Source organism: Schistocerca serialis, chromosome 1 (assembly GCF_023864345.2).
Source record: "Schistocerca serialis cubense isolate TAMUIC-IGC-003099 chromosome 1, iqSchSeri2.2, whole genome shotgun sequence".
Taxonomy (NCBI): domain Eukaryota; kingdom Metazoa; phylum Arthropoda; class Insecta; order Orthoptera; family Acrididae; genus Schistocerca; species Schistocerca serialis.
In genome coordinates, this window is record NC_064638.1 from 1,273,433,406 (window position 1) to 1,273,448,365 (window position 14,960).

General features: G+C 43.4%; 1 protein-coding gene across 2 annotated transcripts in view; it reads right to left on the reverse strand.

The window, feature by feature from the left end:
* Positions 1-14,960, reverse strand: part of LOC126419526 (maternal embryonic leucine zipper kinase-like) — a 426,839-nt gene that overhangs the window by 104,396 nt on the left and 307,483 nt on the right. The window lies entirely within an intron of this gene.

Consider the following 14,960-nt stretch of genomic DNA (forward strand, 5'->3'; position numbering starts at 1 on the left):
TATAATGTATTAGTTTAGTCAGAAAAGGGGTAAATTTGATTCTAAACATGTATGTAGACCTTAAGAATGATGTATTTTTGGTGGGGATGGCCTTCACGCAATGGAGAAGCAGGCAGTGGCAGAACACGCTGCAGTAAAGTATAAGCTGACAGTTTTCGAGTGGTGTGCTCAAGGAAGCGCTTGAGGGCACTTTTCATTTAGTGCTTGAAGAATACAATTGTGTTCGTTCTGGAAGAAGGCAGACCTGCCTGTAATATTGTACGGGATTTCATCACATAAGTGATAGATCCTAGGCGGTGAACGCCCGCTACAATACTATAACTTTTTCTGATTGCATTACGGAATTGAGAATAGACAGAGTATATCTTTCTACCCATTATCTCGCGTGTGTTAATTTGTAAATCATCATGTTGAACTCTTAACTGTTTTGAACTGGTGAATATTTCGTGTATTGAGATCACGAAATGGATTTAGTTTCCATGTAGATGACGGGCTGTTTAGCTTGGGAATTTTGCAAGCACTCTCGCAATGCTCTCAACGCAACTGTACTGCATTTGATAAAGTTATTTTCTGTTTGTGTTTTAATTGGATTTCGTAGGACCACTTTGCATCTAGCTGAGAAAAAGATTCATGAACAAATTCTCTGTTGCTTGTATCAATTACAGACGTTAGAACACAACCCTTTTTATTAAATGATTCATTTATCTTTATTTAATACTTCTATGTGTTTTATTAATTCACAATTAATTCACTGTAAGAGTATTTTACAGCAGGATCACAGCTACAGGCTATTATTGCAGCGAGTTAGTTGCTGGGCATGAAAGCAAACGTGTGCGGCCCGATCTGCATTGCCTAATTACCTAAGGTGCGAGCAACATCAAGTAAAGACGCAACTGGTTTGCTCGTGTGGAAGGAAAGAAGATTGGGTTTAAGGTCTCGTCAACAACGATGTCATTACAGACTGAGCACAAGCTCGGATTGTGTCAAAGAGGGGGAAGGAAGTCGCCGTGTCCTTTCAAAGAAATCATCTCGGCATTTGCCTTTAGCGATTTAACGAAATCACGGAAAACCTACATCTGGATCACCGGACGGAGATTTGAACCTTCGTCCTACCGAACTCAAGTCCAGAGTGCTAACGACTGCGGCACCTCGCCGGGTTTGTTCGTGAGGGATGTTGTTTAGAGAGCAACTGTTGAGCAGCAGAAAACCGTTATGTAACATCGCATCTCGTCACTGACATCGTTTAAATGCGTATCACAGACCATGATTCGTTTGTGGCTATCGAATTATTGACGAAAAACAGCCTCAGAGAGGAAGCTAAAACATGTTTGAGGTAACACACTTCCCTGTGACACTTTTTAGAATTCTATCACGAGAGTAGTGTTCTCCAAATCAGATGTGGGCATTGTGATTGCAGTACGGTCTTTCAGTCAAAGAGGTATGTTTGTCCGTCGAGTCCTTTGAGTTTCTACACCTACGTCTGTGCTCCACAAGCCACCTTGCGAACGACCGTCGGCAAACCTTAATACGGGCTGCAACTTCTCCGTGCTTCCCGCCATAGTCGTTTCCGAAAGTGAAGTGGGAGGCAGTTACATGTAATCCACTATTTGTGGTACCGATGAATTTGGAATTTCGACAGATAACCTCTCCATGATGCATAACATCGTAAAGTATGGCGTCTGCCACTGGTTTTGTTGACGTTCTCACGCTTACTTTAACGAAGCCGTGAAGAAGCGCGTCGTTCTTCCCTACTGAACTTGTCTGGTAACGGCCCCTGACTCATAATCAGTACTCAGTGGAAAGAAAAGATTTTACGAAAGATACATATTTCATGGACGAATCAAATTTCCTCGGCGTTACTCCTACTTCTCCTACAAATACAATGCGCAACAGAATTAAAGGATTTTTTTTTGAAACCCTTTAATTATTTCCAGTTGCAACGTTTCAATTTAGAATTTGGATCAAACGTGCCCACAACCTTCCTGTATAATTATGCTAAAGTGTGGCGCCCTACGACATCAACGATGGGCGCGGGGAAAAAGCTTCAAACAGCAAGGTGTCGAAGCATGCGAAAAGAAGGCCAGAGCTCAGAAGTTCATGTGAGGTGTATGGTGGGTTAATGATGCCACATTGGGACCAAATTTCTCCTCAATTCTGCCCAGCGCCACCGTGGACGTGTGCCACGGCGCGAATTTCGTCGCAGCCTCTCTCATCCCCAATTCACCCCTTCTTTTGAGGTCTCCACAAAGGTGGTTAGAGACGCGCGGGATTAGCCGGGCGGTCTGAGGCGCTACAGTCATGGACTGTGCGGCTGGCCCCGGCGGAGGTTCGAGTCCTCCCTCGCGCATGGGTAGGATAATTTAGGTTAAGTAGCGTGTAAGCTTAGGGACTGATGACCTTAGCAGTTAAGTCCCATAAGCTTTCACACACACATGAATTTGAAAGATGGTTAGAACCGCGACGCCGAGCGTTGAAATCGCGTAGTTTTCTTATAGGGATGCGTGGAAAACATTTCAGATAGACCGCTTCTCAGAATCGACACGAAAAAACCTCACGGAGTGCTATAAAGGGCGTTGACGAAACCACCCCTTCCTTTGAGGCATTGATTCGCACGCATTTTGTGGTCGAAAGCGACATTTCACAGTGCGACACTGCTGACACCCCCACGGACGCTTCAACTCTTCTCTAATGACATCGCGGGCCAGCAACCTCACTGACCGTGATCGCATCCCTTTGGAGTATAGTGCATTCGCAACCTTTGCTGTGATGAGCAGTGTGGAACCACAACGGAGTACTCAAATATATTCGATGAAATTTGAATGCGAGCCGAAACTGAAAAGGATGCTTGGCGTTTTTCAGCTCTCTCGTGTTGCGCCGTCCTGCGGCAGGATCAGGAAGGGTGTGACATTCGCACATCCGTGATTAAAACGGCGAAGCGTCCCCCTACCAACACCCAGTCCGGCCACGCTCTCAGTGACACACGCCCAAGTTTGTTGCGCATTTTAAAACTGTACCAGTACAGAGGAAACCCACGACGACAGTACTAGGCACTGCAGGTAGATAAGCATTTGACAGCTCTCCGTTCCGGAATGCCTACTAGCAGTTGGTCAGGAGCCTCACAGGTTTTCTTTGTGAAGGCACATTTTTGAAGTGCTCAACAAAGTTGGGCGGGTGTCACTCATAATATTGCCTAACGGGGGGACGGGGGGGGGGGGGGGGCGGATATTGGAGTGCCTTTTGCAGTTTTACGTCAATGACGTACCCCTCCATGATCGTGCCACAGAAGAGCGCAAAACAAGAAGGGTGAAAAAGCAAAAGCACACTGTATATTTTAGAGAAGGGTTGAAGCGTGCGTGGAGTGTCAGTATTCTCAAAGATGATGATGAACGTTGCCCTGTTGCTAACCCCACATTGAAATGTTTCCGGCTGCAAAATATGTGGGGATCAACGTCTCGAGGGAAAGTATGGTTTCATTGACGGCCCTTATGCCATCCCCTGAGGCCTTTTCTGAGCGGCGGTGTGTCTGAAACCATTTCATCGCCCACGCATAAGAAACCGCGTTATTTCAACGCTGCGTGTCGCTGTTCTGATTTCCGTCGCAGAGGCGTCAAAAGCGGGGGTAAAATGTGAGTAAGAGGGGGTGCGACGACCTTCTGATCGTGTGACGCATCCACGGTGTCGTTGGGCAGAATTGTGGTGAGCTTTGGTGCCAGTCTGACATCATGTAGCCACTCAACACCTCACATGAACTGCTGAGCTCTGGCCTTTTATCCGCATGCGTCGACACACTACCGTCTGCTCGTCGCCGAATTCGAGCGTGACGTCGCAGAGGAAGGTTTTACGGACTTTTAGAACCTTTCGGTCAATTTTTAAACTAGTGTGTCGCAATGGGATGGGAAATAATTACGAGGTTTCGAAAAAGTTATCTTTTAATTGTGTTCCGCAGTGTAGTTTTATGTCATCGTTCCACATTAGGTCGCTCCGGACACATCCTCGTCGACATTTTACGGCTGGGACTGATCGCAGTGATTTAGCGTCAGTTGCGTAATCGAACACTAACGGATCTCTCCTCCTGTTCATGTACAGTACTCTAAATGTATTTACGTTCGAGATCAACTGGCGGTGCCTGCACCAGTCACAGCTCCTCAGCATTCTGCTGCAGTTTTTCTGGCACTGCAACTTCCCTACGGCATCGTTTCCAACATTTTCCTCTGCAGTCCTCCAGTTCCCCTTGTACACGATAGTGCTGGCGCCTGCTGCTACCAGCAGTGGCGACTCCTGGATGAGGACGAGACCATCAGGCAGCTTGACCGTGGACTTGCCAGTTGACGAGTCCAGCGGTACCAGGCGCCTGGCAGCAGGTAGCGGGGCCGCCGGGCCGCTCGCCGGCTGGGCCGCTACTCGGCCGGCAGTGTTCCGGAACGCGCCGGCCGCTGCCGCCCTCGCCCTCTGCTGGTGACAACGTAATCCCCGTCGGCGCTAACGAGCGGCCGGCCGCCCAGAGCGGCTGCGCTTCCACGAAGGCGGCCCGCCTAATTACTCGGCCCTGGCCTAATCACCGCCGGCCGCTGACTCTTTATGGCGGCGCCACAGTCGCTCCTCCGCAACGCTCGCTGGAACATTATTCCAATCTCGTGTAGCGCGCGCAAAGAACGAACATCTACATCTTTCCGTACGAGCTCTGATTTCCCTTATTTTATCGTGGTCACCCTTTCTCCCTAACCAGGTCGGTGTCAACAAAATATTTTCGCATTCAGAGGAGAAAGTTGTGTTTTAATGACGTCCACCCCAAATTCTGTACCATTTCAGTGACACTCTCTCCCATATTTCGCGATAATACAAAACGTACTGCTCTTCTTCGAACTTTTTCGACGTACTCCGTCAGTCATATCTGGCAAGGATCCCACACCGCGCAGCAGTATTCTAAAAGACGACGGACAACCCTAAAGGAGGCAGTTTCCTTAGTAGATCTGTTACATTTTCTAGCAAGGGAACTTCCCCATCACACCCCCTTTAGATTTAGTTATAAGTTGGCACAGTGGATAGGCCTTGAAAAACTGAACACAGATCAATCGAGAAAACAGGAAGAAGTTTTGTGGAACTAAGAAAAAAAATAATTAAAATATACAAACTGAGTACTCCATGTGCAAGATATGCAACAAGAAGGATAAATTGAGCTTCGGAACGCCGTGGTCCCGTGGTTAGCGTGAGCAACTCCGGAACGAGAGGTCCTTGGTTCAAGTCTTCCCTTGAGTGAAAATTTTAATTTTTTTTTCAGACAATCATCAAAGTTCAGGCACTCACACATAATCAACTTCGCTCTCCAAAATTCCAGGACATGTTCAGATTTGCTTGGACATACGCAGGATTTGACGGTCTACACACGGAAAAATTTGAAAACGTTAAAAACATGTTTTGACAGACCACAGAGAAAACTGTGCGACTGTGAAATTGTTGCATTCATTTGTTGCAGTTTATGTGACAAACTTTTATGTTTTCATCACTTTTTTGGGAGTGATTATCACATCCACAAGAAAACCTAAATCGGGCAAAGTAGAACAATCTTTTTACCCATTCGCCAACACCACAAGTTAGGTGGGTCTACAATATATTCCTGTCATGTGACTCACATGCCGTCACCAGTGTCGTATTGAATATATCAGACGTGGTTTCCAGTGGAGGAATCGGTTGACCTATGACCTTGCGATCAAATGCTTTCGGTTCCCATTGGAGAGGCACGTCCTTTCGTCTACTAATCGCACGGTTTTGCGGTGCGGTCGCAAAACATAGACACTAAACTTATTACAGTGAACAGAGACGTCAATGAACGAACGGACAGATCATAACTTTTCGAAAATAAAAAAAAGTAAACTTTTCAGTTGAGAGAAGCATTGAGCCAAGGACCTGTCGTTCCGCAGCTGCTCACGCTAACCACGGGACCACAGCGCTCCTAAGCTCACATTGTCCTTGATGTTGCTTATGTTGCGCATGGACTACTCAGTTTGTATATTTTGCTTTTTTTTCATAGTTCCACACAACTTCCTCCTGTTTTCTCGATTAATCTATGGTCAGTTTTTCAAGGCCTATCCACTGTGCCAACTTATAACTAAATCTGAGGGGGGTGCGATGGGGTGATTCCCTTGTAGGTGTCCTGCCAATAAAATGCAGTCTTTGGTTGGCCTTCCCCACAACATTTCCTACGTGTTCCTCCCAATTTAAGTTGTTCGTAACTGTAATTCCTAGCTGATTAGTTGAATTTACGGCCTTTAGATTTGTGCGATTTATCGTGTAACCGAAGTTTAACGAGTTCCTTTTAGCACTCGCGTGTATCACCTTACACTTTTCGTTATTTAGGGTCAACTGCCAATTTTCGCACAATTCACATATCTTGGCAAAATCGTTTTGCCATTTGTATTCATCTTCTGATGACTTTATTCGTCGATGAATGACAGCGTCATCTGCAAACAACCGAAGACGGCTCCTTAGATTGTCTCCCAAATCGTTTATATACATAAGGAACAACAAAGGGCCTATAACACTACCTTGCGGAACGCTAGAAATCAATTCTGTTTTACTCGATGACTTTCCGTCAATTTCTACGAGGTGTGACCTCTCTGGCATGAAATTACAAATCCAGTCACATAACTGAGACGATATTCCATTAGCACGCATGAGCTGCTTGCGTGGTACAGTGTCAGAAGACGTCAGGAAATCCGGAAATACGGAATCGATCTGAAATCCCGTGTCAATAACAACACTTCATGTGAATAAAGAGCTAGCTGTGTTTCACAACAACCATGTTTTCTAAACCCATGTTGACTGTCTGTCAATACACTGTTTCCTTCGAGGTAATTCATAATCTTCGAACACAATATATGTTCCAGAATCCTGCTGCATATCGACGTTAATGATATGGACCTGTAATTAAGTGGATTACTATTACCCTTCTTGAATATGGGTGTAACCTATGCAACTTTACAATCATTGGGTACGGATCTTTCGTCGAGCTAAGTGTTGTGTATGATTGTCAAGTATGGAGCTAATGCACCAATATACTCTGGTATATAGTCTGGACCAGACTTCTACGTCACTCACATTGGCAGCTGTTCTCGATTAGAATTCTGGAATATTTACTTCGTCTTATTTTGTGAAGGCAATTCGAAAGGCTGTGTTTAGTAACTCTCGTTTGACAGCACTGTCTTCAATAGTATCTCCATTGCTATCACGCAGAGAAGGCACTGATTGTTTCTTGCCGCTAACATACTTCATTTAAAACTGAAAACTGAAGAAACTGCAAAAATGTGGGAATCTAAGGAGATGGGACCTGGATAAACTGACTAAACCAGAGGTTGTACAGAGTTTCAGGGAGAGCGTAAGGGAACAAATGGCCGGAATGAGGGAAAGAAATACAGTAGAAGAAGAATGGGTAGCTTTGAGGGATGAAATAGTGAAGCCAGCAGAGGATCAAGTAGGTAAAAAGACGAGGGCTAGTAGAAATCCTTCGGTAACAGAAGAGATACTGAATTTAATTGATGAAAGGAGAAAATATAAAAATGCAGTAAATGAAGCAGGTGAAAATGAATACAAACGTCTCAAAAATGAGATCGACAGGAAGTGCAAAACGGTTAAGCAGGGATGGCTAGAGGACAAATATAAAGAGTTAGAGGCCTATCTCACTAGGGGTAAGATAGATACTGCCTACATGGAAAATTAGAGAGACCTTTGGAGAAAAGAAAACCACTTGTATGAATATCAAGAGCTCAGATGTAAACCCAGTTCTAAGCAAAGAAGGGAAAGCAGAAAGGTGGAAGGAGTATATAGAGGGTCTATACAAGGGCGATGCTTCTTGTTAGTGGTGTTGATACAAAGCAGAGCAATGGCAGCGGTAAACAAAGCACACATTGCATTATATCTACAACAGCTGCTGAAGTTGACATTTCGTCAGAAAGGAACCCAAGGAATTTCGCAGAGTGAGAAGCAAGTGGCAGATGAAATATTAGCGTTTATGCAAGATAAGTGGAATGTGTGATGTCGTATACACTGGTGTGTGCGGACAAGGTACATGAGGAATACAATGACGATGATACGTGCTCAACAAGTATTATTGAAACCGGTGTCCAGCCGTGTCATCCATCATCCTTGCCGGAAAGCGAGCCACAAATCCCGTCCCCAATGAAACATAGTAAAGGATAATCGTTGTCCAAGAATTGGGTACTAAACATAATTACGTACATGGAAGATCATCCGCAACATAGTAAAAAAAAAAAAAAAAAAAAAAAAAACAATTATGAACAGGTTTCGTTTAAGTCGCAACAATACGAGCGTGTAATGCATAAGAAAAAACTAAGGATATTCAAGGGAGGACAAGGCGCACTTGTTACAAAAACTGGTGTTTCCGCGTTTCAAGGACGGTCGATAGAATTTACAGGATGTGCATGATAGTCACTTACTACGTTACGCACATCAAATTGCGCGCGACACAGGTTACAATGCTTTCAAAGGAAGCAGTGGATGGTTTTGCAACTTCTAATAGTGCTACAGAACTGGAAGACTTAAAGATAGCGAAATTTCAAACAAAGCGTCAATTTGACGATGCACAGCAAACTGCGGAATCGCCCCGAAAATTTGTAGATGAGATAAACTTATCTCATCGTTCAGTAAGAATTCGTTTTCACCGCGACCAATCGGAATTTGAAGAGGAAATGCACGTGAAAGAAATCTGAAAATTAGAGATACCAAGAGAGTTGTACCGAAATCAACTAACATCAATGCCTTAACGCAATCGTAGACAATTGTGCCAACTGTTAATTTGGATGGTAAAATTGACTAGAAAGATATTTATTGTGATGTGAGAATTTGGTAAACAAGAGGTTGCTGGTAGTTTGAGAGGGAGCACTAAGGAACGATTGACTAAAACAGAAGAAAGCAACACAACAGAGCTGAATGGGCAGCTTTGTGAGATGTTATAGCGAAGGCAGCAGAGGAAAAAAGACAAGAGCTAAAAATCCTTCGACATAACAAGCGATTAAGTTTAACTGACGGAAGATGAAAAAAAATAAAAAAATAAAAAGACCAGCAGGAATGGCCAGACGACAAACGTAACCCTGTACGAGCATCCATATCTAGGAGGGACGGAGATGACGTCTACAGGAAAATTAAACAGATCTTTGGAGTACAGAGAAGCAACTACATGAACATAAAGCGCTCAGCCGGCAACCCAATATTAAGTAAAGAAGTGAAAGCTGAAGCGCGAAAGAAATATGTAGAAGGGCTATACAACTGTAACGCAGGAAAGTAAGTAAATGAAGAGTAAATGGAAGTTGTTATACTGCGAGAAGAATTTGATTGAGCACAGGAAGTCGTAAGTAGAAACAAGGTCCACAGAGCAGACGACATTCCCTCACAAGAATTGAGATTCTTCGAAGTGCCAGCCGTGAGAGTTATTTCATCTAGAGTGCAATATATACAACACATGCGACTTCAAGAACAATTCAGTACCTCCTCATTAGTTATCCGATCTAGTCTGTAACCTTGAACATTCTTCTGAAGCACATTTCAAAGGCTTCTACTCTCTTTTTGCTTGAACTGTTTAACGTTCAAATTTCATTTCCGTGCAATGGGACGGGTAGTATGTTGCTCAAATACCTTCAGAAAAGATTTCTTAAGACATAAATTTATATTCGATGGTAATGGGTTCCTCTTATTAATGCTTGTCTTCTTGTTGCCGATCTGCTTTTTATACCCTCTTTACTAGGCATCGTGAGTTTTTCGCTGCCCAATTACCAAAACATCATCTAATTTTAAAGTCTCTTTTCCTAAGCCAATTCCCTCAGTATCATCTCATTTAACTCGCGTAATTCCACCACTCTTGTTTTAGTTTTGTCGACACACATGGCCTAAACTTTTTTCAACAAAATATCCACTACATTCAAATTCTTTTGCAAACCCTTCCTGCGTCTCTGACAAAATTACACTGTCATTGGCGAAATTCAAAGTTTTTATTTCTCCGCGATGAACTTCAATTCCTTTTCCAAATTTCTCCTCGGTTTCCACAACTGGTATAGGCTATAATCCTCTCATTTCCTCCTCAATTACAGCTTGCCTTTCATGTCTTTCGACTCGCAGCTGCAGCCTGGCTTTTCTACAAGTTCTAGATAACTTTTCGGACATGTATTTTATTGCAGCTAGCTTTATAATTTCAAAGAGAGTAACCCAGTAGACACAGTCAAAAGCTTACGCAAAATTTACAAACTCTATAAACATAGGTTTCTCTTTCTTCTATGGTATGTCTTAGCGTCAGCATAACCTCGCATGTTCCTTCCATTTCTTCTGAAATAATACTGATGATGATGGTCATTATGCTTTAAACGGACTTAATTAAGGAGACAAATAAGATGACGGACTTTTACGCTTAGCAGTCTTCTGATCTTGATTAATATAGCTTTCATGGGGGCGGAGAAGCAATGCGCCCTGTAGTGGTGGCTTTACAGTCATATCGACGACGAAGTTATTAGCAGTCGAGAAAGGACTGGAATGGAAACCGGCCACGGCCACCACAAAGGCGGCGTCCCAGCGACTGACTACCTGCCGAACTCGAGTCCAGCCTCCTTCCGTGGCGCCACCTCCTACGGCTTGACTAGGTTACACACCGTTAGTCCCTCGCCGTTGTGTTGTAACAATGCTCAGCACGCAGAGTATTACGTAAATTAAACAGCTAAACTCTGTAAATTGAGTGTCAATGAGAAAGTCAGTCCGGAATCGTTTGCTGGTGACCCCCAATCCCAGGGCAGACGACACGCCGGCGCAGACCCCTTCTACACCGTCGAAAATGTTGCACCTAACAGTGTGTCTGAACGCGACAGCTCGTAACACTGTAACCGCAAAATCTTGGTGACAACATATCTGATGTATTTCCACCTGCATCATCATACTGTTTTTAACCAAACTCACGATTAGTTCAGTAGGATACAAACTTATTCCCCAATCAATATCGAGTATCGTTTATTTGTCAATCGTGTTAACAAAAATGCACAAATAAAATTCATGCCAGTAAGCTTGCATAAATATGTGAATTTTATTCACTTGTAGTTTAACTATCAGTGTACTTTATAGCTACATTGTTTCTCTAAGCAGGAACTGAGACAAATGCCTACATCAAACATTTACAGTAATTTCAAGTTTATGCAGCCAGTGCAGTTCTCAAAAATTAATTTTATATCAAACACTGCATTGGCAACGCCTTTTTGTCTGCTTAATTCGTCATATAGTCCAGCTTTATTCAGTTTCTTTCAAATCAACACTGTACTTCTGAACACGTGCAAAAAACTAAAACGGTCGACTGTTATCACGAAGTAACAAAGGTAAGTGAGCATTACTGTGGAGCCTCTGATTTCACTATCTTCAATGAGCATTCTTCTGTCTCGTTTCGTATTAAAAAAAAGAGGGGGGGGGGGGGCACGGACTTAATGTAATTACTTTTCCAAACTTCAGCATACCTTAAGGCAATCGATGCGCACACTGATCCTATATTTTGTGAACCCCTGACAGAAATTATTAGTACACAAAGCCGTTTTAAATAACATGAAACGTATTTTAATGAGAAAGAGTACCCCCATGTGTAACAGGCAATGTCCCGACTGATTCATTATCACCCAGCCCACACCACTAAGGACAGAAGTTGAAGCCTGCAGAGCGTGTTGGTCTTATGCTGTAGGCGTCGTTTGAAGAAGGGATTTTTTCGAAATTCCACGCCAAAGTGTGAAATAGGGGATGAAACGTTTATTGAAACAGCGTCGTTCTTCTGACAATTTTGAAGCTCGACTTACGAAACTAGGTATTTGGTTTCTCGGTCAGAAATGAAAAAGTACGTGTTTCAGCATTTTTGGGAATTTAACTATTAAGGGTGTAAAATAGTGGGCGAAATTCTTTTTGAAAATAAATCATTATTAAAATACTTCTAATGCATTTTTAAAGCTACATCTACGAAAATTGGTATTTGAATTATTGGTTGGAAATAAAAGCATACGTGTCGTAGTGTTTTTTTTTTTTTTAACTTCTGCCGTTAATGGGGCGAAATTTTTGTGTTAAGGGATGAAAGTTTCTATGGTAATATCACCACTGTAAACTAAAAACGCAGGATCAACAAGGACCTCCGACTTCAGCTACAACAGTCGGTTTTTTGTCAGAAGTATATTCGGAAAACACCATGCTTGTATCGCCTTAAATAGTGTGAAAAGTTTAGATGATGCTAACAAATTTCAACAACATAAAAACTCGATTATAGGAAAACAAAAAATCAAAGTCTGTGCGGACAACACAGTCCACTCAAGCGAAGCAGCGGGCGCTAAACTAGTGAAACATATACAGCATTAATTACTGATTTGAAAATTATGTTCTGCCTACTGACCTTGAGCTATGCGTGTTACAGACAACATGGGCCAGTAATTTTACTCCTACCTTGGTACGCTCGAGTCCATGACACAATGGGGGGATATAGCATTCTACATGTGCGACGCATCGGGTTTCACAGCACATGGTTAAGTTCAGCTAAATATTATGCTGAAATTTAGAGCTTCTGTGGGCTGTACAGCTCACTCTTTTGTGGATTCGTAGTCCAAGATCAATTTCACATCAGGCTTGATTTACCCTACACAAAATTCCAATCTTACCTTTGTAGTGAACGTAATAAAATATTTAGCAACTTCTGATCTCCTTTTCACTCAAACAATACGCGAGGTTGATGACGCATTTGCAACGTTAGAAAAGGTCGGGCACACGCTCGTACCGCTGTGTGAAGGAAACCACGGTTTCTAGACTGTAGAGTATTTTTGTTGCAGCTTTGAAAGCGGCGACACTTGCGCGTCGCTTCTTGTAGGACGCATACTGAAACAACTGGCTTCATTTAAATGTGCGTGGTTAACAAGATGAGAAGTTTCACGCCGCAACACCTTGGACAGCAATAATTGTTACTCTGACTACTGGTAACTTTTGGACGGTTCTGATCAGCTACTGTAGTGCAATCTTGTTACAGTATTTTTCTCCTTTTTCCTTAAAATTTAGTCTGATACATTTTAAGTTTATTTGATTTTGCTCTTGTTTATTAACATTTTTCGCTCACTTTCTTTGTCTGTTGTGCGTGGCAGTCCTGTTTATCACAATCGGCATTTTTTGTCTTAAGGTGGCGACAGTAGCTCCTTGTGCGCACTCCCGATCGATTAGGTCCCACGTTTCTACATCTACATCTACATTTATACTCCGCAAGCCACCCAAAGGTGTGTGGCGGAGGGCATTTTATGTGCCACTGTCATTACCTCCCTTTCCTGTTCCAGTCGCTTATGGTTCGCGGGAAGAACGACTGTCTGAAAGCCTCCGTGCGCGCTCTAATCTCTCTAATTTTACATTCGTGATCTCCTCGGGAGGTATAAGTAGGGGGAAGCAATATATTCGATACCTCATCCAGAAACGCACGCTCTCGAAACCTGGCGAGCAATCTACATCGCGATGCAGAGCGCCTCTCTTGCAGAGTCTGCCACTTGAGTTTATTAAACATCTCCGTAACGCTATCACGGTTACCAAATAGCCCTGTGACGAAACGCGCCGCTCTTCTTTGGATCTTCTCTATCTCCTCCGTCAAACCGATCTGGTACGGATCCCACACTGATGAGCAATACTCAAGTATAGGTCGAACGAGAGTTTTGTACGCCACCTCCTTTGTTGATGGACTACATTTTCTAAGCACTCTCCCAATGAATCTCAACCTGATACCCGCCTTACCAACAATTAATTTTATATGATCATTCCACTTAAAATCGTTCCGCACGCATACTCCCACATATTTTACAGAAGTAACTGCTACCAGTGTTTGTTCCGCTATCATGTAATCATACAATAAAGGATCCTTCTTTCTATGTATTCGCAATGCATTACATTTGTCTATGTTAAGGGTCAGTTGCCACTCCCTGCACCAAGTGCCTATCCGCTGCAGATCTTCCTGCATTTCGCTACAATTTTCTAATGCTGCAACTTCTCTGTATACTACAGCATCATCCGCGAAAAGCCGCATGGAACTTCCGACACAATCTACTAGGTCATTTATATATATTGTGAAAAGCAATGGTCCCATAACACTCCCCTGTGGCACGCCAGAGGTTACTATAACGTCTGTAGACGTCTCCCCATTTATAATAACATGCTGTGTTCTGTTTGCTAAAAACTCTTCAATCCAGCCACACAGCTGGTCTGATATTCCGTAGGCTCTTACTTTGTTTATCAGGCGGCAGTGCGGAACTGTATCGAACGCCTTCCGGAAGTCAAGAAAAATAGCGTCTACCTGGGAGCCTGTATCTAATATTTTCTGGGTCTCATGAACAAATAAAGCGAGTTGGGTCTCACACGATCGCTGTTTCCGGAATCCAAGTTGATTCCTACATAGTAGATTCTGGGTTTCCAGAAACGACATGATACGCGAGCAAAAAACATGTTCTAAAATTCTACAACAGGTCGACTTCAGAGATATAGGTCTATAGTTTTGCGCAACTGCTCGACGACCCTTCTTGAAGACTGGGACTACCTGTGCTCTTTTCCAATCATTTGGAACCCTCCATTCCTCTAGAGACTTGCGGTACACGGCTGTTAGAAGGGGTCCAGTGGACTTTCCTCTATTGAGTGATTCCAGTTGCTTTTCTATTCCTTGGACACTTATTTCGATGTCAGCCATTTTTTCGTTTGTGCGAGGATTTAGAGAAGGAATTGCAGTGCGGTCTTCCTCTGTGAAACAGCTTTGGAAAAAGGTGTTTAGTATTTCAGCTTTACGCGTGTCATCCTCTGTTTCCGAGAGGATGGCCTTATGATCGACGCACCAGCAACACATCCACGCGGGCAGCAGTGCCAGACGATCAGACCATGCAGGGGGAGAACGCCGTGGGTCCAGTTCGCTCGATGAGCCATCCGTGGTTCTTTGT